Source organism: Rhipicephalus microplus, chromosome X (genome assembly GCF_043290135.1).
Source record: "Rhipicephalus microplus isolate Deutch F79 chromosome X, USDA_Rmic, whole genome shotgun sequence".
NCBI lineage: Eukaryota > Metazoa > Arthropoda > Arachnida > Ixodida > Ixodidae > Rhipicephalus > Rhipicephalus microplus.
This window is the reverse complement of record NC_134710.1, coordinates 204,670,599-204,695,514: the sequence shown is the minus strand read 5'-3', so window position 1 is coordinate 204,695,514 and position 24,916 is coordinate 204,670,599. Positions and strand designations below refer to the sequence as shown.

General features: G+C 41.9%; 1 protein-coding gene across 2 annotated transcripts in view; it reads right to left on the bottom strand.

The window, feature by feature from the left end:
• LOC119187640 (G-protein coupled receptor dmsr-1) overlaps positions 1-24,916 on the bottom strand; it is a 951,250-nt gene that overhangs the window by 492,524 nt on the left and 433,810 nt on the right. For both annotated transcript variants that reach the window (XM_075878496.1, XM_037435726.2), the window contains one exon: positions 18,163-18,262. The gene's annotated coding sequence lies outside the window, so the exon portion shown is untranslated. The remainder of the gene's footprint in view (positions 1-18,162; positions 18,263-24,916) is intronic.

Here is a 24,916-nt window from a genome sequence, read left to right as displayed (position 1 = left end):
TGAAAGTGCTTGTTAGAAGTGCTTTGCCGTGTCATCGCGGCGTAAATGGAGCTTTTATTTAGGTCTAATTCTATCAAGAGCTGCTTTGGAGTGTCGTATTAAAGCACTGGCTTAGGACAAGCCGTTCATTTTGCGTTCAGAAAGCTTCGATTAGATTACAGGACCCTGGACGGGAAAGTTTATTGAATGATGTGGAGACAACTGCTGAGTCGGGCTTGCATTTTTAGCGTGTCGCATGAGATTTACCAAGTCGGACATACCACACTGACGGACTCCCGGATGTGTATGTCAGGCAAGAGATATTGAACCGACAGTGCAATAAGCCAGATCATAATGAGTTTTTTCTTACACGATCGACCCACTCAAGCTGCTGGTTTGTTTTCTTTGTGGCAAAGTGATAGTTGATCAGCAGTGCGTGTCTTGCGCATTTTCGAAATGCATCTGATCTCGTTGCTACATGCAGTAATAGCTCAAAGAATCTGAGTGAAGTCAGCGAAGTGAAGTTCGGGCTCAGTTTAACCTCTGTAACTTCAAATCAAACTTGAGGGTGAACACAAGTGATGGAAAGCACCGAAAATAAGCGCGCCCACGATTGAGGCACCACGCTGGAGAATACCTATACGCACTTTGACTACGCCATGCGGAGGCGCGCGCTAGTAGCGACGCGTGGGGTGGTGCGGCCTGACCACTTTTAGAGCTCGCGTGCGCAACGCACATTCGGCATGCCATCTGGCTACTGATGGCAAAACATTTATAGGCTGCTGAGCTCTGAGGATAGATAGCGGTACATGAGTATATCAATGGCTTACCGTTGACTTGTTCGACAAGGCTCGTTTTGTGACGTAGTGGTTAGTGTCACGCACTGGGGAGCGCAAGCTCCCCTGGTTTGACATCCCTTTGAGGAAGTTTTCTTTGACGCTTTTTTTCCTTTGCAATTAGTGCACATTTCACAACGTCATGTCCGTGACGGAAACACGTCAGCGAAACCGTGGTGGACTTCGGCCTAAAACACTTTTGTGTTAAAAATAAATATGACGCCAGTAGAATCAAGCAAGTTCTACCGCGAAAATACGAGGCGTTTGCTGTACCTAGAAAAAATGAAACTGCAGTCTGGTCATCTCGCATTCTTTTTTCTATTCGCTATTCCGTCATAGTAGAGTTCAGGGCAGACGTGTTTGACTGTATTTAACGTAAGAAATAGTCGCAGAGATGACTTTTTCTCTGCCAAAAGTCAATATCAGCTTTTTAGAGTTGCTCAAAGTCCACCACGCTGGATCAGAGACTAAGGTGCTCGACTGCTGAGCACAAGGTTGCAGATTGAATCCCGGCTGTTGCGGTCACATTTCAGTGGAGGAGAAATGCTAGAGGCCTGTGTATTGTGCCATATCAGGATGCGTTAAAAAACACAAAGCTGTCTATTTTTCCCCTAGCCCTCTACTACAACGTCTCATATTGTGGTTTTAAGACGAGAACTGCTGGATATTCCTACTAGAGTAGCTTCATTTAGTCATTTTTCTTTAAATAGAAAATACATCACATGCTGTGCAATGTAGGCTGATCATCCTTCTCTTGGTCACATTGGTAGTCTTAGTTATCCTTGAAGCCAATGTCTACTAGATACTCGAAAATTTTCGAATGTGGTGAAAATGAGAAGATTGGTTGTCACATGAGCGGTAACAGGCACGCTCTTCTCCAAAAAATGTATTGCATTTTTATTTGGCTCTGAAAGTTATTTAAGTATGACCTTTTATGTCACCCAATAGGAACGTCGTTCCACCTGTTGGTGCGAACAAAAATACCTTCGCTGGTAGATTTATTTTGTCGTAACCAAATATTCTTAACCTAACATTCTATTTTTTACACTTTTGGAAGTCTCCTTCACACCAGAAAGTAATTTTTGCTTCTGTTTTTTTCTCACGCTTATAAAGAACCGCTCGATGGCACCACTTGCGATGCGTTCGCCTGCCTGCCGACGACTCAGAAACAGAAGCCACGTGAGAAAGGCGTCCGGCGCCACTATCAAAAAAAAAAAAACGCCATGGGTAAAAAGCAGGGCAGTCGACTTCAGGAAACTTTTGGACCATGTCTTTGAGACTTCATGCGTAAACTGCATGCCAGCATTCACTCAAGCTCCACATTGAAGAAGATTTATCGTTAGGTCTGTCTTCACGAAAGCATCCATGCTGACTGCTACGTCCCATATGCAACACATAACACAAATCAGAATTGAAAAACAGCTGAGACCTCCCGCTCTTCTTTCAAGCACTCCTCATGTTCTTTTTAACACAAAAGTGTTTTATTCCGGCGTCCACCGCGACTCCGCTGACGTATTTCCATCACGGATATGACATGAGCAATATAGACAAACAGAATGCAATAAAAAAAGAAAAATTTTGTTGCGTGGTGCCGAACCAGATACCTCTCGATCCGCAGCGTGCAGCACTGGCCACTATGCCACGGCGCGTACGTTGGCGAGGGTTTATATACATTAGACACCACTTGGCGGTCCTCACAGCTTTTAAACAAGAACGTGTTTTCGTTATCAGTAGCCAGATGGCGCGACGGGCTCACGTTCAGCGCGCGCTAAAGGTCGTCGTCTCTACGGAGCGTGGTTTACTGTGCGCGCGCTAATAAGACTCGTCATTCGGGAGAGGACGAAGTTCGCTACACTCGCTGGCGTGGCCGCGTACAAGAAAGTAGCGCGCTGCTGACACACGACCAAGTAAAAATTGTGACAGTTGTACGCGCTTCTCCTGTGTTTTCTTGTGCGCTTGTATTTTGCGTTTTTCTTGTGACAGTTGGTAGTCTGCGCTCACCCTCTGTATTCTAATTTCGTGGGTGCTTGCTACTTGAGGTGTGCGCAACAAGTTTCAAGCTGCTTCACTTTATTCAGATGATTTTGAAATTTGTTGCAGCTGCTCCAAAATGCACAATAAACGCTTAACTACCTTTGCGAAGACATGTTTTGCTTTCGTGTGGTACTGATTTCGTGTGGTACCGTAATTTTTTTTTTGCATGTTTGGCATGAATGCAACCACTACAGTTTGTCTCACAGCACTGGCGTGCCAATTATGCTGGATCAGACCAAGTTTTCTAGTCGAGTGCGGTGGTTTGTCAAGCTGAACAAAGAAAGCTGGTGAGACTGGGGCAATAATAATTCTTTATTTGACGGTTTGCGTGTTTCAAGCTAGGACTATGGTATTTGCTTTGTTATTAAACGAAACCCAATGAAGCCTGCAAAAACGGTATATAGTTCTGATTTTCGACCTTCACTGGCCCTACAATTGTCATCGCATTACCAACCAGTGTTGTGGGCATCCCAACAACAATAGGAAAAGACTGACGCCAGGTAAAAAAATTCTGTTTTAAAAATTTACTTGCATTGTAGAGAAGCTACTGCATGGTTGGACAGCCTCAGACAATACGCTTTGTATTGCAATACAAAACAGAAACGCGATGAAAGTTGGTCGACAGTCTGTTGAAGTTTGTGCATGAAAAGATCTTGTTTTAAAGCACTGACACTTATACAGCGTGGACTACCGGTGGCAGAAATGTGCAGAAATCTGTTTTGTAAGATAAAGCTCTAGTTATGCTGTAAAAGGAACGTAAATCAGCAAGATCTATCAAGTTTATTAAGGTAAAATTACAAATTTAATTCATGCTACTTCTCAGACCCAATGAAGCCCTGCTCAGCGTGGCTCATCCGGTCTCCAACTAACCAAGTTGTTTTGCTACATGCCGCCACTCACACTCAAACTGACCCAAATAATCTTCAGATGAATTCCCTCAATCGAAGAACAAGCTAAATTAGATTCATCAGGCCAGATTCATGCAGATTCGCTCCCCAGTATGAGAAGCAGGCCAGTCACCTACTCAGATGCTCTCACTACTGATGATTTTTCTACAATTGGATAAATCAAACATTGAAAGAGTTTGGTAAGAGAATAGAACTTTGAATGCATATGCATGTAACGTGTATATCAAACATCGAACGTATGTACGCATGACAGTGCTGTACGCAAAAGAAAATATTTCGTATGGATCATAAGTTCTTGAAAGAAAACGATAAGCGTCATGTGCAACTCAAGCATTTGGGAAAATAGAGTATTTCACTTGACCATGAAATTTTCTAAATGTATTTTAGTGCAATGTTTGGTTTTTTATGTGTTTATTCGTGTGTGTCCGGTGCAGATGCGTTTTTTCAAGTGACGTGCGCCTGGTAATGTGCGATATCAAGACTCGCTTCATAATAAAAAGTGGACGTGACCAAAATCGCGTACACACTGAAAAAGAGACTGTTTATTAAGTGAAGATGTATACATTTTAACACTGATTCTTGATCGCATGTCAGAAAGTCAATTACTTACTTTTTAAGTTGGACGCCATTGAGCTATAGGTATTTTTAACTAGTCAAGTTCTCGGTGCATCGCATTAGTATCTGTTTATCCTATGCCGTTAGGTACCACAAATGTGGTAGTGCTATTTGATCGGTGACAACGTGGACATCTAAATTAGCTGCCAATAACACAGAAAGCGAGCACTACCAAACACTTCCCGCCCCAATAACAAAAAGTTTTTGGACGCCTAATCATTAAAAAAAACATCCAGTGAAGGCCCAGGAAAAGTACATTTCAAGTACGCCATGGCCAGTCAGGCTTTCAGCTACTGAGCGCTTGGATTTGACGCGATATGAAGACTGAAAAGCGCGTGGCAAAGATTGTGACAACGGCACCACTAAGATAGAGTGCACCAAACATTGTAATAGATATAAATATATCTGTAATAAATATATTTATTCTTGTTGACAACGCTCCCGTTGTGCCGTATCCCATACCTTCACGAAGACTAACTGGCCCATTGAATTATTACTCCCACTATATATATATATATATATATATATATATATATATATATATATATATATATATATATATATATATATATATATATATATATATGCGCTAGCAGGTGCCCTAGCTATCTTCAGCAAAGGTTATCAAATATGCCGCTCACGCATTGACGATGCGTCCAAGTAAACAGTATCGAACATCATATCTGTTAATTATTAGTGTTTGTCAGCTAACTACAAATGCTCGCAGAAGACGAAAAATGCCACGTGTACAACCCCCTGGCACGCCTCCGAACGCCTTGATTGTGGTGCTCTCTAACGTTCCGCGTACGAACGAAACGCTTCCTTCGCACAGATTCATGAGAGCCATAAGCAGGCAGCTGTTATCGCTTTTGTGGCCGATAGCAAAACGTATTCATCGACAAGCCACCACCATCTTCAAGACACTGTCGAGACAGCAGAATCGGCCAAATGCTATGGTCGTTCGTACGCGGAACGTTAGGGAACATTAGAATCATCGTGCGCACTAGCACGCGAGTGGACGTGTATCGAGGCATTTTTTTTTGTATTTCGCGAAATAGGTAATTAGAAAAAAAAACATCCATAATTAGCAGATAGAAAGCTCGAAACTGTCTCATCGGACATTTTGCAAACATTGGACAACTTTGCGTTAATACAAGTATGCTGAAAATTGATTGATATGTGGGGTTTAACGTCCCAAAATTACCATATGGTTAAAAGAGACGCCGTAGTGGAGGGCTCCGGAAATTTCAACCACCTGGGGTTTTTTCGCGGGCACCCAAATCTGAGCACATGGGTCTACAACATTTCCACCTCCATCGGAAATGCAGCCGCCGCAGCCGGAATTCGATCCCGCGACATGCGGGTCAGCAGCCGAGTACCTTAGCCACGACCACCGCGGTGGGGCAAAGTACGCTGAAAATGATACTGATGTTGTATATCGTGTTCTTACTAAGGATAAGAACAAACCAAATGTTATCATAAAGTTTACTACTCGGTCTGCACGAGACACATTTTTCTCTGCAGCACAACACGTCCGGTTAAACACTGGCACTTTGGGCTCTCAGACGAGCAGTCCTGTTTATATTATTGAACACCTATGCGCTATAGATGGAAGTTTGTTTGGGTGGCACAGCGGAAAGTTCTCATGCGCAAATTCGAGCAATCGGCTCTTCTGCACGTTGAATGAGATGCTGACTTGGACAGAGTTACTTAAGTGTCCTGTATTCCCGATGGGATTGACTCTGCTTATGCTCATTGATAAAATAGAGCTTAGGCACACAAATCTTCTGGGCTCACCTTGGTTCTTTTAACATGCCACTGCATAATTACATGCGTGTTTATTCGACATGCTAATTTTATTTACCTATAATTTGTATATTTTAGCTTATATTTGATTCTTGATTCACGTGTACTACAGTTTGCCCGATTAAACAAAGCTCGAGTACTATTATTACGCTAGCCTTTTTCAACAGTACCATTTACTAACGCTTTATAGCTTATACTGCACCATCCTTAAGTTAAAGTATTTATCCCTGTGATAGGGTTGTTGTTGTGAGCACCAGCCATAAAAGCTCTGCTTTGAAACAATGTCGTCAAAAATTGTTTTTTTGTACATTAATTACTAACCTTATGTTCCTGCCACTTTTCTTTCAACGCTCGACTCCAATATGGCTGTAAAGTATACTAGTCCTTGTAAATTAACTGCAATTATGGCAGATAGGCGTGTATCGACTCCAAGTTTTCTAGATTTGAATATTCAGTCAGCGCGTTGTAAAAATGGTGAATTCTGCAGTTTCATTGATGAAATTGGATTGAAGTTTTTGGTCATTATGCTAAGAAAAACTTTCTACTCTAGTGATGTTGTTGTTATGGATATAGATGGGTAAAATGCAGTTCAAATGAATAGAGAAAGATGGTCGGTGGCGTAGGCATATATGTTAAAGCCAGTGTCACCTATGCGTATGTAGATGAGTGGTCTTGAAGCTGCGAATATTTTGAAATGACGTGCGTGAAGTCTGAAAAAAAAAACCTTCACTACTGTTGTCTGTAGACCCCCTCACGGCAGCACCAATAATTTTTTTCCACTTCTTAGATTATATTTTAGTTTTGTAAATGAAAACAATTATACTTTAGTACTAGGAGGAGATCTGAACATCGACATGCTCACCTCATCTAGAAAACGAATTGAAATTTTCAACCTGCTTCTTTCATGCAGTGTCTCAAATGTTATAGCTTCACCAACTCGCGTTACAGCCACTACAGCGTCTCTATTGATTTATTTCTAACAAACACTGTTGATTTACTATATCATGGTACGATTAGTGATACGATTAGTTATCATTTGCCAATATTTTTTACTACTGATACACAAACTAAACAAAAACACTCAGAAGAAAGAGATGTTTACTTTCAAGACATTAATCCACGGTCTTATTCTCTCTTTCATGAAGAAATAGGCTTGTTAAGCTGGAATGATAAAGAAAAAGAATAGTTTGTATCATTTATTTGTGTATACTCGTGACCCTGACATGTTAAAAGAGTTTAAAACATTCAGAAATCACTTGACTAAGTTGCTTAATCAGGCCAAACATAACTATTATTATTCCATGTTTGATGGCACTGTGGATGCAAAGCACATGTGGAATAGGCTGAATTATGTCTTGTCACGATCGCGGCCCGCCTACAGTGCAAATGAGCTTGAAATAGGAAACGAGAGCTTTAAAAATGAAGCTCAAGCAAATAAATTTAACGAATATTTTTTATCATTGGCTGAAAGCAGTCATGATCAAGATGCGCTGACCTGTTTACCCAACCCCCTCCCGCTTTCAGTTTATTCATATGAAACCGATGATAATGAAATTCTAAACGTGTTCAAAATTCAGGCGAAGCAAAAGTGAGGGTGTGAATGGGCTAAAGTTTAAACCAATCTTTCATGTTATTGACCGGATCACACCTTGCCTCACTCACATTTACAACTAGGCATTAACATCTGGCATTTTTCTACAACGGATGAAAGTTGCAAGGGTAACTGTGGTACACAAAGGTGTTGAAAGAGATAATTTAAGCAACTACAGAGCGATATCGATTCTTCCTCAGTTTTCGAAAGGTTTAGAGAAATTTATTCTGCTCGGAATGACCTCTTTTTTGACAAGAATTCCGTAACAACATCGTCACAACACGGGTTCATATCAGGCTGTTAAACTGAAACTACCCTTCTTCAGAAAAAATAAATAATTTTGAGCAGTATTGAGGCTAAGAAACTAACTCTGGAGTGTTTTTAGATTTCTCAAAAGCTTTTGTCAGAATTAATGAAGCAGCCCTATAAGATAAGTAAATCGTAACGCATACGTGGAATTGCCCTAGATATAAAAAATACATAACCAATATAAAACTATGCGTATCAATGAATAGAAATTACTCTTCATGAAAACCTATTTGGCAGGGTGTGCCTCAGGACAGTATTCTGGGCTCACATTTATTTGTTATATATATAAATGACATTGTGAATGTTAATGATTCAGTTAACTACACTATTTACGTGAATGACACCAGTTTCTTCGTTGCAGGAACTAAGGATGATGAACTTATACATCTCGCTAATGAAGTACTCAGAAAAATATATAATTTGTCGGTAAAAACTCACTTCATCTCAATTGCCTCAAGTCAAAAGCAGTACGTTTTAGACAAAAATCTACGCTTTGCGATCTCACGTAGTGTTTTACGCTAAACGGCTCAAAAGTAGTACACTCTGCGTCGGCTAAAACTTGAGGTGTCATTTTTCATGAAATGGGAACTTCGCACCACCATATTGATTACTTAAAATCTAAGCTTTGCAAGGCCTTAGGTATGCTACACAGATGCCAGAAACTGGTACCAATACAACAGGAACTTATGATATATTTTGTACTATTTGCCTAGCATCTGCGCTATTGTCACCTCGTTTGGTCAAACAGCACTAAAAATCATTACAACATCTAGTCGCACTACAGAAGCGAGCCCTACGGGCTATTGATATGTGGGGTTTAACATCCCAAAACCACTATATGATTATGAGAGACGCCGTAGTGGAGGGCTCCGGAAATTTAGACCACCTGGGGTTCTTTAACGTGCACCCAAATCTGAGCACACGGGCCTACAACATTTCCGCCTCCATCGGAAATGCAGCCGCCGCAGCCGGGATTCGAACCCGCGCCCTGCGGGTCAGCAGCCGAGTACCTTAGCCACTAGACCACCGCGGCGGGGCGCCCTACGGGCTATTGCTGATGCACCTTATAATGAACACATGCGTGACTTAATTTTGAAGTTCAAAATTATCCGAGCTGACCACTCTTATGGGTATCAGCTTATAAATTTTTTAAACTTGAAACGATTAAGCGCAGTACTCATATGAGTAACTTCGCGAACTTGTCAATAAATCAATCGTATCGCTTAAGCCGACACAATGAACATTGAGCAGTTGCGCGACCACACACAAACTACGGTTTTCAAACACTTTTCTACTGCCTTCCTAAAATACTAAACATATATAAACTACGTGATGACTGAACATATTTGCACAGCGCAAGACTACGAGTAGTTACGACGTAACTACTCGTAGTCTTGCGCTGTGCAAATATGTTGATTCTCAATCACCAACTACCCAAAGCATCTGTCTCATCACATTACATGATGACAACGTACGTCATATTTCTAAAAAGACAATATATTAACGAATTTTGTGATTACCAATGTTTGTTTAATGAATGTGTTTGTTGAAAATGGGTGTTCCGTACTGATTTTTATGCTTCTCTAATCACTTTGCTTTGTGCATTTCTATATTACTATTGTGGCAAGTAAGAATGCTTGTTTATATTTGCTGCTGCTGCTGTTATTGTAATGGGAAGTGGGAGTAGTCAATCTGCCTACATGCAGCTTTTATCCCACCATCCTTGTTGTTTAAACAAGTTTTGATCTATGTGGCAATAAAGTTCACTTCACTTTACTTCAAAAAATGATTGATTGATATGTGTGATTGAACCTCCCAAAACTACCATATCATTATGAGAGACGCCGTAGTGGAGGGTTCCGAAAACTTTGACCACCTGGAATTCTTTAACGTGGACCCAAATCTGAGCACACGGGCCTACAACGTTTCCGCCTCCATCGGAAGTCCAGCCACCGCAGCCGGGATTTGATCCCGCGACCTGTGGGTCAGCAGCTGAGTACCTTAGCCACTGGACCACCGTGGCGGGACATAAAAAAATTCAAGGCCCGTTTTGATTGATTTACACTTAGGTAAAAATTGGCCTAATTAAGCAACTAGTCAGAACATAAAAATACTCTGACACTCACTCCAGGCTACAGTGAGCAACATGCATTTGACCGCGTTGCCATTTTGTGTGGCGGCATATTTTTAACTCCCGGTAAGGATAGCTGGGAGACATTCTGTACACACACACACACACACACACACACAGTATATATATATATATATATATATTTAGAGAGAGAGAGAGAGAGAGAGAGAAATGCTGAAGGTCGAATTTTGAAAATTGGGGCACTAAACAACCCTCAGCGAGATTCAGAAGTCACGCGAGCACAGGCGATTAAGCCATATTACACGAACTTCAGTTTCCAAGTTAACGAAATTACAAGCAGTGAAAAAAGAAGGCAACATGGCGAGTGCCCAAGGCTAACATCCGAAAAAATTGTGACGTATCATTGATACCGGCGTGGTGAACCACTGTAAATGGCGAAAGCAGTGACATCGCACCCCTTCCTCCGTCCACTCAGTTTAGGCAAGCTCGTGCTTGAGTCCATAAAAAAGATTGCAGGTATTCATAATAGAGGGGGAAAAAGAGACATTGAGAGATAAATGGAAAGAGCACTGTGCGTGATTATTGGCCATGCCACAGCTTCTAAACGCCCGTGTGCAACCAGACGTGTTAAGAGAAATTGGGTACGGGGATATTTTGCAGTCGACACGTCGCAAGAACGAGCTGAATTGTTTTAGTCGCTTCATACAGAGGCGAGAAAGCAAAACGTAAGCGAAGGCCCCGAGGCAAAAGCTCTTGCGTGACCAGTTAGTATTTTTTTGAGGCACAGAGAGAAGGAGCAGTCTCGAACCGTTCCCATTTCGGAGGCAGTCAGAAGCCTGAATAATGCAAACGCGAGTAACGGCGAAAACCTTCTCCCGAAAGCTGACTGCATGTCCCAAGAGCATCTACCCTCTTGTCTCAGTGAGCCAGAAAATTGCGGGTGCCAATTCTGTGTTCGAGTTTTCAGATTCTGCTGCATGGCGTAGAAGTACGTTCGTGTAGCATTTGATTCTATGAAAAACGACATCATAGTTTGAAAACGGGCATGCGTACCTTTCCTGGGTGTTCATCTAACGGCTGCAGTGTACGTGGGGGATATATAAAGAAGCACATATATATATTTTCCTGGCAAGCTTAAAAATATCAACCATACAAAGAGTGTAGAATAGAAGTGGACTTTAAATCTTGTGTACACAAAAATTTTTCAGAATGAATATTCAAGCTAATGTTGAGACCATCACAATGTCCTTACATACAAAAAATACAGAGAAGTGACCGTTACAAATCTATTCAGCAGCCGATGTGCTAGTGTAAAAATGGTTCAGAAGAACAATACACTTTTAGGGCTACTATTTGCAGACTTTTATATGCGGAATTTCGAGGCACAAAATATCTGCTGCTTGTGGAAATTTTCGGTACCTAATATTTTGTCATACGTAGACGGCAGTAATTTAAACTTACTGGAAACACGTCAGTGCCTGGCAATATCGGGAGGTTAGAAGACTGACCGCATCGGGACGAAGGCTTATTATTTATTTCGAACTCCGGTGTGCGAGATGTTCTCTGTAGCTGTGGAAGTTTCGACAGATTAACTGGCTTTTCAGAAAAGACCCTAGCTTTAAAAAAAACGGAGAGCAAGAAAGAATATTGGTCACAGCAGCTTGCTCAGACTCTGGTGTTTAAAAAAAAAAGGTGCTGACACCATAGATGGGCGAAGATTATGCATTTTTGAATATAGCTCCTTGTTTTTGTCTTTATACCAAGGAGCCTTAGTTGCCAAAGAGTTTCTTCCTGCATGCCACAGACCAACTGGTTTCAATAATGTTCTGTTTGTTACCTGTATTGATAGGTCGGTGCAGTAGAAATGGACGATCACGCTACACGAGTGCGTGTACGTCCTCTTTTGCATTTCGAAAAAGGAGCCAACGCAGCAAGTGAGGCACAAAAAACGAGTGAATAAAAAGAACTTTTCGCCGTCCCGTCACAGTGTGGGAGTCAATTTCATGCGAAGCAACGATTCAGTAGTAGCTTCTCCTGCATTTTATTTCGGTTTGAGCCAACCAATCTGTGATAGACTGACGTTTTTCTTCCATATTCAGTAGGTGTGCGCATATCCGGGCCTTACAAAGAACGTCGGATACACTGGCTCCTAAATGAGAGCTTATGGGAAGACGTGATATCGGTACTCACGTTTTAGCATAGAGGTTAGCTTTATTCATACGAAGTGCACGCTACTGTGCGATAATGTGCATATCATAAGCAGCGGTCATTGGTGTACTCTTCCGAGGTCGAAAAACGCTTGACTATAGTCAGCCATGGTAGTGTAGCGCCTACAGAACTTGGCTGCTGACCCAAACATTGAGGGTTTGATCTCGGCAGTGGCGGTGGGTTTTCGCTGGCAGCAAAATTCTAGACACCCTTGTATACTGTGCGATGCCAGTGTGCTTTGACGAACACCAGATTGTCAAGTATTCTGGAGCTCTCCACAACAGCGCCTCTCATAATCCGGGTTTTGGTACGTGAATTATGGCACTCGAATTTAGCACGTGGAATTAGTCATACCATTTTTTTTGTTGAAAAACCTCAGATACCAGTAATAAGCACGTGACTAGCCTGTTTATTACATTGTTATAAAATCTGATAGCCAACATTGCATTCATGATTCACGATGCCTGTCGAGACGTTAACACCGGGCTTTTTTTTAAGCAATTCAGAGCCCTGGCACGGCTCTGTGGCAGAACATGTAACTGCTACGCAGGAAACGCTGGTCGCATTACAGCTGGAGCCATGATTTTTGGTCACTTAGTGTATTGAGAGTTTTCGCTCAGCGACAACAATGCCGACGCCAGCTTCAGATTTTCTTCGACTCACGCGTCTTGACGCTATCGGGTTAAGGTTTTTGGAGTAAATTAACATAGCTCTCACCCTTGACATATACCCGCATTCCGTAGGCTGTGATATTCGGGTATGTGCCTGTCGTGGCTGAAGGGAAGTTTTGCATAATGTACGCAACGGTACTATCCCGTTATTCACGTCATGGCTTATTATCGAGTTCGTCATGCACTCATTTCTTTCAGCGCCAATTTCGGTACATACAAAACAAAGAAGGTAAACGCAAGAGCGTCCAGATGCAAACTAATATATATGTTTACAAATAAACATCGTAAAAGTTGCCTCAGTTCTTTAAAAAGTTGTTCCCAATTAAAACAAATCTAAATATAGGTACACTGTCTTTCTTTGGAAAGTAGTGGGACTGACTTTTCCCTGCAAAAACGCCATAAAGAAGAAGTTGTGTTAGTGCTTGTTGGGTGATAAAGAGGTTTAGCTACTAGCGCGCCAGTCGCCAGTAGCCTATATACAAGACGCCGCGGAATCTAAATCCAGTTTAAGGTGAGCCCCTTTCCAGCTGCAATGTGATTTATACAATTAACCGTTTGTTAGAGCAACGTTACGCAATGAAGCATTGCTTCAAACTAAATAAAACTACGCATGAGAGCGATGACATGATGAACACTTCTTATGGGATAGTTCCCATGGGACGATAAAATATTTTGAGCGGCAATAATTGTTTCGAGACAGAAAAGAGCAAGTTGAAGAGGAGCAATGGTCAGGACGCCTTTCAAGGGCGAGAAGTGGCAAAAAGTCTGTAGATTTTTTTGTCAAAGTTTGACCCCACGCTGAGTATGCGGATGATAACAAAACCATTAAATTCACCAAAACATTTTGTGCATGACCTTGTGGCCGAATACTTGGGATTCAGAACAGTGCCCGAAATATCACTGGAATATGCAACTTTCCATACAACCTTTGTTGATAAGCTTCCTTTTTAACATGGCATCAAACAGCTTACCCAGTCGCCCAATGTCCCAAATGTCGCTGCTTCAGACTTGTCCCTCTTTCCTGGATTGAAAAAAGCCACGAAAGAACGGCACCACTGTTCGGTCTAGGCCATTCAGGAGGCCATGGGAACAAAAGAACATTACAGTTTCTGCGCTTCAATCATCCTTTAGTGATTGGCAGGGCCGCTGGAAACACTATGTTGCCTCCGAATGGGCATCTTTTGAAAACTGAAAAGTTGGTGTGTTAAAGTTGAGAATAAAGAAAAACAGTTCTATTCTACAGACAGATGCTCTGCGTACATGTACCATGCCATTTCCCGGTTCTCATACTACACTGTGCTGGACACTTAGGGATGACCTAATATGCGCTATACTATACACTATAACAAGCAAGACATAGTCATACTGTCGCAGTTTTGTGTTGCTTGAGGCACTGGCAATGTACTCTTAGGCAATTGGAGTATTTCTACTCGATTCAGCCGTCAGTGAGACACTGCATCTCAGGTTCGCGGGCCGACTCATGTTTCTTAAGGCACAAACATTGACGCTTTGTTTTGGTCATAATTTCTTTTTTTAACCCCGGAAAAATATCACAAACTTAAGAAACGTGTGAAGGCTGTAGCTAGATAATCCCCAGAAAAAGTAACTGGTGGAAACAACGTTAACATAGCTACAGAACCAGGTTAACGTTGTTTCATCTCTCAGTGTTGCAAAAAAAATACTTCACTGTTGTTTTCTAAAGCCACCAGTAACAACAAGAATTATTGGTGTACTAAGGAGTAGCTGAAAGCCACACCGACAATACTTGATTGCTACTCTTATTACCATAGATGTCAAGGAAGGTAGAATTCGACATTGCGGTCTACTCCGGAGCGACGGGTACACAAATTTTCTCGAAAAAAAAATAAATTGGTAGTGCGTAATACGACATGTAGTCTAGATTAACAGCCTTGCGACGAAAATGTCCCGACTAGAGTGAATCCTTCAGTGCACAGCTTCTTTTACATTGGACCGCAGTTTTTGGGTATATCTGTCCGTTTTGGCCTTTGCGGCATCCAGGCATTGATATGATGAGAAAATCATGAGGCATATTCTAACCTTTCATAAGTATCTAATGTAAACCAGTTGCGTGATAAGCGAGTACTTGCCTCCTACACTACATAATCAGAAAATTTTTGGTGAGGATTATGCCCAGAAGTATACAAAGCACGAGAGATGAGCATAACACCGTCATTATGCTATAATTCAGGTGCTCTTAGAAGAGTATTCACTCTTTGAAGGGGACCAGAAACGCGATAAGAATTTCGCTGTTGAAGTGGAGTAGCCAATTCAATGCCATGTTACATTTTGCGATCTTAACTGCAGTTGACGTGAAACGTTTCTGCGCGGATGAATGGAAAGTATTCCCGGAGACGTACATCCTGTTTCGCTCCTAAGGAAGCCAAGCCAAACGGACATGGCAACTTACTCTCCAACAGGTCAGATATTGATTGATTGATTTGTGGGGTTTAACGTCCCAAAACCACCATATGATTATGAGAGACGCCGTAGTGGAGGGCTCCGGAAATTTTGACCACCTGGGGTTCTTTAACGTGCACCCAAATCTGAGCACACGGGCCTACACCATTTCCGCCTCCATCGGGAATGCAGCCGCTGCAGTCGGGGTTCGAACCCGCGACCTAACAGGTCAGATATCAACATCATAATCATAAGCACCATTATTAGCCCGACTGTGCCCTATGCAGGGCTGATACTTGCCCAATATTTTGCACATCGACCCGCTCCAGTGCTTGCAGCGGTCACGTTATCCCAGCAAACTTCTTTGTCTCAGCAACTTACTTCCTGCTTCAACCTCACGTGCTTGTCTTCGGTTCGAATCCGGTCGGTTACTTTTAATGTCCAGTGGTCCTCTGCTCCTGCCCGTTTCATCTTTTTATTTTTAATTAGAAGCCCTTAACAGCCGTTTTTTCACTGACTCACTCTGCCGTGCCATGCTCCTCAAAGAGCTGTTAACCTATCTTTGAAAATACAAATACAAGCATGTTACCGTTTTTCTACTGTTTAACGCATTTTCGGGCTTATTACCCGAGGCCAGCTGTCTGTTCTCGTGATTTTGTGGGAAAATAAGCTTTTGAATAATCCATAAACGAAAAAAATTTGTTGTAGAGTTCCAGTTATTCTGCTTTGAACACTCGTTTTAACTTGTGTGGCATTACCATCATGTTCGGTGAACTATGTCACTTCGTTTCTCGCAATTTAAATTGCGCAAGCGGAGATAGTGTATTCCTGAAAAACAGGAATTCCTGGTAGACGTAGCGCAAGGTGCCGGCATTCTCCCCCTGTTTTATAAAGAAATAAGTGGCGAAGTGGAGACGTTGGCTGCACAACGGGTAGTGAATCGTGAAGGAAACCACGGTCTCGTCTTCGAACTATAGCAGTGCTTGAGGGACCTTTGAAAGTTGCCCCCAATATTTTTCTTTCCATTGCTCGCTCAATCGTCTTCAATTTCTGCGGTACCTCAATTCAGTCACATTTAATAAAAAGTGAATGAAGTACCTATACGAGTGACGCTCCACCATAACTTAGACAATCAGTGTAAATAATGCTGAGATATTTTTTAATAACGCAAATATATAAATCTGTGTCAGTATGAAAAAGCAATTGGTAGTATTTTGAGAAATTATGTGGATGCCGAGTACGACAGTGAACTCTTTGACTCGACCGCATCATTGGTGCCTCAATATAATAGGTTCGTTTACATAAGTTGATGCAGACGCCATGAGGAGGCACACAGAGGTGTGGCCGAGAGAGCACAGCACCTATTGCGAGGTGAAGTGCCTGCAGTGTAACTTGCAGTGAACCAAGTCAACTTATGATCATTTTGTTATTTGTGCATTTACAGACAGTTTGTAGCCGAACATGCCATGCTTTCAGGGTACTGCTGAACTGACTAATGGCAGATGTGCAAGCTACTGAGCGAGGTCACAGCTTTTTTTATTTTTCGAAAGACGTACGCTTATGGAGTGCCTCTGGGCGAGAAATTCAGGTTTATGGAAGTTGACATGTGTGTGAGAAATTATGCAATATCAAGAACACCATCTAAGTGGCCTCATTTTCTTCACTGGGTATAGTCGAGAAATCATACAGTATGTAAATAATGTAGTAATAGTACATTCTAGAAAGAGGCTTCAGCTATGCAGGTTGCTCCCAGCTATCTTCTGCCAGAGTTTAAAATACGCAACGCACTCAGACAAAGTAAATTCAAGTTGCTTACTATTGCCTGGAACACATCTATCTTTTTTGTGTTCTGAATATTTGCATAAATAGGTAGTTCTAAATAAATTTTGAAGCCATAGCGCAGAGCTGTCAGTTCCACCAAGTTGTAGATTGATTTGCAAAACGTCCAATAACAGAGTGTTCAACTCGCTATCTTTTTTTTGCTGCCCACTACACAGGTCCATGAATATAAAATTACACTGGACACGCCCATTCGAGTACTGCTTTCAACGATCCGCATGCAAACGACCGTACCATCTGCCTGATTGTACTGTCTCGACAATGCAGCGACAATAGTGGCGGCCGTGGTATCGTTATGTTATCGACAACCTCAGTGGTGAAAACACAAGCTATAACCGCTGCGTCCACTTGTCCCTATGATTAACCGACGCTTGGGAAGGATATTATTTGAGCACGCAACGTTAAGAAACACTGCAGTCATGGCGGGAACGGGCGCGCAAGTGGGCATGTCACGCAATGTATGTGTGTTTTGCGTGCACCTGTTGAAAAAAAAACACTATACTGCCTAATGGATGTAAAGAAACTGTATAATCGGAAGTTTCTCAACGCGATATACAACTTTCATAATCAAATTTGTGGCGCAGTTTCCTTGCGTTAAAATTTAGGCAATTAAAGTGGTAGAAGTGACCACCAAATGCACAACACAAAAGATAGTGTGACGCACCCTAGGCAATGGGTAGCAACGTGTGCCGCGTAGTCACTCAGTGTGCCGGTATAGTTAAAAAGTCTGGGAATATTTAGCTGGGACGCCATGTGGACGTGTGTCATATTTCTAAACCTAATACGTTTTCCAACTGCACTAGAAATATTTCTAATGGTGAAATTCATATGATGCACATAGAACACGATGTGTTACCTTGAAACTATGGCTGTAAGTAGCAGCTGACCAGGACCACCGGCGAAGAATGTCTCCCTTCAAACACCAAAGATTGCCTGATCAGTGGTTTGCCTGCTTCCTGCAAAACATAATAAGACAGAAGAAGCGCATGATTAGCAGGGGGTGGAAACTCCCTACGCCTGCCATGCAACTCGCTCTTGCGTACTTGTACGCAGCGAGAGCGCCGCTTCCTCCACTGACGCCTACTGGATACCGAACTCCAAATTATTTACAAACAAAACATATCTGCATTTGCAGTATGCAGACCTTCGTAGTGTCCTGCCTACCAAAGCTTGTAAACATTTAGTTTCTCTTCTAAAACGAGCCAGTGGCCAGCTATAGGAAGAAGAATGTCGAGTACACGCTGGATGTGTCTCGCATTGGCTAAAGTATCAGAGACACAAGTAAAGGCACACTCAAACACAAGCACAAGCACAAGATTGTGCTTGTGATTGAGTTTTCTTTTACTTGTGTTTGTGTTATTTGCGGCCAAAGCATGTCAATAAGTAAGTATACCAACTAGGCCAACAATCAGTATTCCTATAAATTATCAGGGGCCCTATTCTACATTTTACTGAATCCAGTGCCGTGGCGCTGCAAATAAATACGCTTGCTGTCCGACTTCTTCTTCATTACTTCACATTTTGCGGAAAGTTTTGTATCACAAAGTAGAAACATAAGCCAGACCTAAGAATCGAAGGCAAACCGATAAAGCTGTGCAAGTTACACTAATAATAAAGAAATATTCAGATCCTACGTACAGTGGGAATCGATAATATGAAAGCACAAATGAGGAAGGTCAAATTGCCATTTTAAAATCAGCGCAACATTATGGTAAATTGAGCCGTACATGACTTACGTGTCAGGATTATTATGTTTGAACGTGTAATTTACCTTCGTCGTCTATTCTCGTAACGCAATACCAAATTTGCTTTACGTGAAGCTAGCGAAACGACAGTGAGCACGCTACGAGCGTGGCATGTATTCACGTTTTACAAGACACGCGTATCATGATTATTATGTGTGGAATTACCTTCGTTGTCTACTCACATCACAAAATAACTAAATTGGTATATGTTAAGCTATAGCAAAACTACCACGAGCACACTATGAGCGTAGCATGTAGTCATGTTTTATATGACAGGCATATCATGACTATCGTGTTTAAAATCACCTTCATCGTCTATTCACGTCATGTAATATCAAATTTGATATATGTGAAGCTGGCAAAACGACCGTGAGCGCTATGAGCGTATCACGTATGTTTTACTTGGTACGCATAACATGATTATCACGTTTGGAAGTACCTTCGTCATGCATTCACTTCATCTAATACCAAATTTTGTATATGTGGAGCTAGCGATATGGCCGCGAGCACGCTGTAAACATAGCATGTAGTCATGTTTTACACGACACGCATTTCATGATTTACATGTTTGAATGGTTCATTTACCTTCGTCGTCTGTTCACGTCACGTAATACCAAATTTGGTATACGTGAAGCTAGCAAAACGACCGCGAGCGCGCTATGAGATCAGCATGTAGTCATGCTTTACTTTGTCAAGAATATCATGTTTAGACATGTCATTGATCTTCGTAGTCCATTCGCATTACGTAATACGAAATTTGGTATAATGTGAAGCTAACGAAATGGCCGTGAGCGCATCATGGGCGTGGCATATAATCTAGGTATTGCATGACACGCATCTCATGATTATCCTGTTTGCGCCAGTTATAGCCCTTCGTTTTAAATTCACATCCCATAATACAATATATGGTATATGTGAAGCTAGCGTAACGACGGCAAGCGCACCATGAGCGTGGCGTGTAGTCATTGTATACATCACATGCATGTTATGATTTGCTCGATAGGATTTGTGATTTATGTTCGCCATGCAATCATGTCATACCCTATCAGTTTTGCAATATGTCGTGTGAACGAAAGCACCGCAAGAGCAGCAAGACTATGAAATGTAAATCGTGATATTCATGGCATACATTTCATGATTTTCATGTTATGACTTGTCACTTATGCACGTCATATAGTCAACATATGTCATACCAATGTTGGTATCAATATCATTATCGAAACGGCCAGAAGAGGTATAAGTTGTAGACAGACGGACAGACAGACAGACAGACAGACAGACAGACAGACAGACAGACAGACAGACAGACAGACAGACAGACAGACAGACAGACAGACAGACAGATAGATAGATAGATAGATAGATAGATAGATAGATAGATAGATAGATAGATAGATAGATAGATAGATAGATAGATAGATAGATAGATAGATAGATAGATAGATAGATAGATAGATAGATAGATAGATAGATAGATAGATACGCTCAAAGTAACCGAAGCTCGCTAAGAAATGTTTCGCATTTCTTCCTTTCGAAGCTCGTTCTGTCTAAAGGGAATCGGGATTTTTACCCCTGCACCACTTCGGCGCAGCCATGTGCAGCTTTTGAAACAACAACTTATTGTAGTCTACCGACCGCAGAGCAACAAGCGGCTTGATCCTGTTTGGGCTTTGCTTTCAGAAGCTTGGTCCGGGTACTCTGCTGTTCTTTTTCTCTGAGCAAGTTGCATAGGGTAAATGCGGAATCATGTAACCGAATTCTCACTCTTTAGCCGATATAAAATAATGAGTTAAGAAAGACAAATAAACAAAAGAATTATTTACAGATCAATGAAATTTTCTCGCTTGTTAAAGCTCATGACAGACAATAGCGGCGAACATGCACATCAACTTCACTTTGTTCAACCAGTTCTCCGGAAGCCCGACATCCGCTACGAGCGAGTATTTTTGTTGAAACCGAAATAGACATTCTGAAATGAGAGTCAGCATCTTGGCCTGTTGGTATAGTATTATTCGAAATAAAAGGTACAAAGAAGACGACGGGTGTAAGCGCAGACAAACAGAGTGTATGTATACAAATACAAGGCTCCATTTTCAGGGCCTTTTACTAGGATAGTATTGTGGCTGAATTTACCGGTGCGTCAATAAACGAATATAGATGAAGCCATTTAGTATGAATGCCGGAAGGATATATTGATAACGGAAAAGCAGCACCTTTAACACGAACGCTGCAATGCGTGACCTCGGCTTCCATGGACTGAGGTCAGTGCCGCCAAGCGTTGAAAATGGTAAGCTCGCAGCAGCTAACGATGCATGAAGCACACGTCAGTTTCACTAGTAAATGCCTGTTTCCAGCCTGCCTGACCGATGCATCGAATGCAAGATAGATACACCTGGTAGTTAAGGCTCTACAGAAGCCCACAGGTTCATAAAATGGTGGCTAATCAGCTGCTTGTGGGGCTTGGCGTGATCTCTAAAGAGAGGAAACACTTCCGGGGGAACGAAAAATGAAGCGGTTTTGACGCAATAGTTGGTAAACAAGTGATGTCATTTTGTCTGCACTTGAGCAAAATTCGATCTCAAGCTACTTGTCATAGGCACCTGATCGCTGTGGACTTGCTCAAATGTGATCGCCGACGAGTCCTCCACGAGTGTGCTTCAAGTCAACCCAAGCTCATGTGTTAGCGATTCATGACTCGATAGTGAAGTTTAAGTGTACTACCGTTCACTTTGCCTCGGTTTTACAATGCAACTACTTCATCGAACTTTATTCGGCGTTTGTCGCATCTTTCACAGATGGATTGAAAGAACCAACACCGTATACCTGTCATATCTGCAGCGTTGATTAAGTGGTTCGCACATACAAAGGTTATTTATCATGCACAATACTTGTGTTGTGAAAGAAATTAGGCTTTGTCATGCCAAAATTTGGACATTTCTATTTTTTAAATAATCACAACAACTGAAATTTATTACACTGCACACAATGGTAATAAGCACAAAAACTGCCAGCGGACACATACTTGCGGTGTGTTTTCTTGCATTATGCTCCAATAATTACTCCTCCGTATGCGAATGCAGGCATGAAAATCGTAGCACGATAGATAAGTGATATGCTTGCCGATAAGGCGAATAATAGGCAACGCATGCTCTAGAAAGTAAGCAGGCTGCAGGAAAACTGATGAATGGAAATTGAGCAAGCACTGTATTCTGAACCATTTCCCTTTATTTTTTTTATCTGGAAGGCATGGGGCACTAGGCATGCGTTCATTGCTACTGCATCCTTGCACATCACATTATTTCCGCAGGTACCGCCAAAAGCAGTCGGCATCGATTTGCTCCCCGTTTGACACTGCACTGGAAAGGCTAGTTCACCAACAATGAACACACTTCCATATTTTGCGATCAGCAGAAAACACAAGCAACCGCAGAACGTTAAAAAACGTGAGTGGGTGTGTCATCGCCAACGAATTTTACGAGCATGCCTTTCCATGCAGACCAAGGGCTGCACTGAGTAATGTTAACATGGACAGAGGGAGCTAGAAAAAAAACTTCGTAATTATAGGAAACTGTCACAAATTTTTGCCTCAATATACGTACATATTGTTGGGGGAAATGAACGTCATATAATTGTAAAACATGGTGATTGCGTCGACTTTGATTCAAACTTGGTTTTTTACTGTTAGTGTTTGTTCTCTCCACAAATAGTCACATTTAAATCACAGCTCACTTAACTCCCGTGCTGATGTCGCTGGCGACAGCTTCTGGACAACTTATCGCGTGAACTTCCGCGAACTATTTGAATAGACCTCGTCGAATGCATTCAGTTGGCATCTCGTTTTCGCCCCGTTTCGATCGTGGCTACGTTATCGCGTGCGCCCATAGCGTTCGTTGTCGAATAATTATCTCGACAATGAACCATTGCGTTCGCACCATTCGAGCTTACGCACCATTCGAGTTTGAATTCACAGCTGCTGAAAAAAAAATCACACGCATAATAAGCACAGCAAAGGCACGTTCATGGTGTTTTCAAAAGTGCAACAACAAATAACTTTTAATTACGGTGACACTGTTCACGTTCTGACACACATTTTAGAAAGCGTGAATTGAACTGTTCTCGCAATTTAGAGTGTGAATACCTGCTCACTTCACGCTGCACGAAAAATGCCCTCTCGTAACACAATGATTGTGCGTATTCTCAGCATGGAAGACGCGTAAATACAACACCAATAAAGCAATTGGCGTGCGTAGTTTTTCATAAAATTTTGAATTGTCACAGTATAAAATAAGATCTTGATTCTATGTAAAAAGAAAAATACATAATATAGCTACAATATACTAGACAGTAGCAGTGTGACAGTGCGCATAAAATAAGTTGTCGCCCCGGCGCATCTTTCTAATAGGGATACCCCAACAACGTCAAGCTGTGGCTATTTTAAAGGCTATTTTTGAAAAGAAAAGCTTGAACAAGCGTCGCTATTTTTCGTACCTTAACATATGTTTATTAGAAACCTGATGTATTATTATTGCACACACACATCTATCGTTCCAAGACCCCACCTTCCGTTGAGCATGAACCGAGCAGAAAGGTACACTCTAAATTGCGAGTACCGTTCAATTTACGCTGTCTGAAAATAATAAATGATAACATGAACAACGCCACCGCATTGCAAATTGATTTATTCTCCAAATTTAAAAACACCCAAAACGCGCGATTTTTCTGCTTTTTATACTTGTGATTTTGTTTGAGTAGCAGCTGCGAATTCAAACTCAAAAGGTGCGCAAGCTTTCACACGCAGTGGTTTGTTGTCGAGATAAGTATAGCACAACGAATGCCAGGGGCACGCGCGATAACGTAGCCACGAGGAAAACAAGACGAAAACGGGATGCCAAGTGAATGCATACGACCCACCGGTTAGGCAGCTTCGAAACAGAAATTTATTAGTGAAACAGATGCGCGCTCTATCTATCGTTAACTGCAGCAAGCATATCATTTTGATCGCTTGACGGCGCTGCACTCTAAGCCAAAACGGAGCAACAGGGGTATAGGGGTTGCTCCTTTCAGGGAGCAATTGCATTGCCACTCCCATTACTCTCCTAAAAGGAGTAACTGCAGAGGGAGGAACCGTTGCTCTCCTTTCAGTTCCTCCTTCGGGGGATGAACAGTTACTCCCTCCAGTTCCTCCCTGCAAACCAACAGTTACTCCCACCAGTTGCTCCCTGCCGACCAACCATTACTCCCACCAGTTGCTCTTCTAAGAGCAACAGTTACTCTTTACCGTTCCTTCCACGTGTTCGCAGTTACTCTCTGAAAACCAACTGCACATGCTTCCAGTTACTCCTTGGGGAAATGAGTATTTATCTCGAGTATGCTTGTCACACGCTTAACACATGGCGAGAGCTCTTTGGAAGAGCACTGCTTGGGTGCTTCTAACACAAAAAGTGGACAATATTGAAAGGAAAATAAATGCTTTATTGTTCTTTTTATGAGGCGACGTGTGACCACACGTAAAAGTAGACTTCGCCACACCACAGCCAGCACTAAATAAACACCATAATACATCAAAGGTTTTCAGCGTCATCCGTGGAAAAACAATCTTGACTTTCTAGCATAGGGCAGTCTGTGTCATCATTGGTGAGAGAAGGGCAACTTCTCCAATTCTGAAGAACTCAAGTTTCGCAGCTGGTGTTTCCATCACGCTAGCGCAGCAGAACGTCACCGCAGGCATATTTGAAGCATCTCATTGCTGCAAGAAAAAAAGTAGAAGTGTGAGGTTAAACATGCCAGAATTAATTCATAACAATGAGTCCCACACACTGCAGCAGCGCTTACATTCTAGGATGTCTACTGCCAAACGAAATGTGA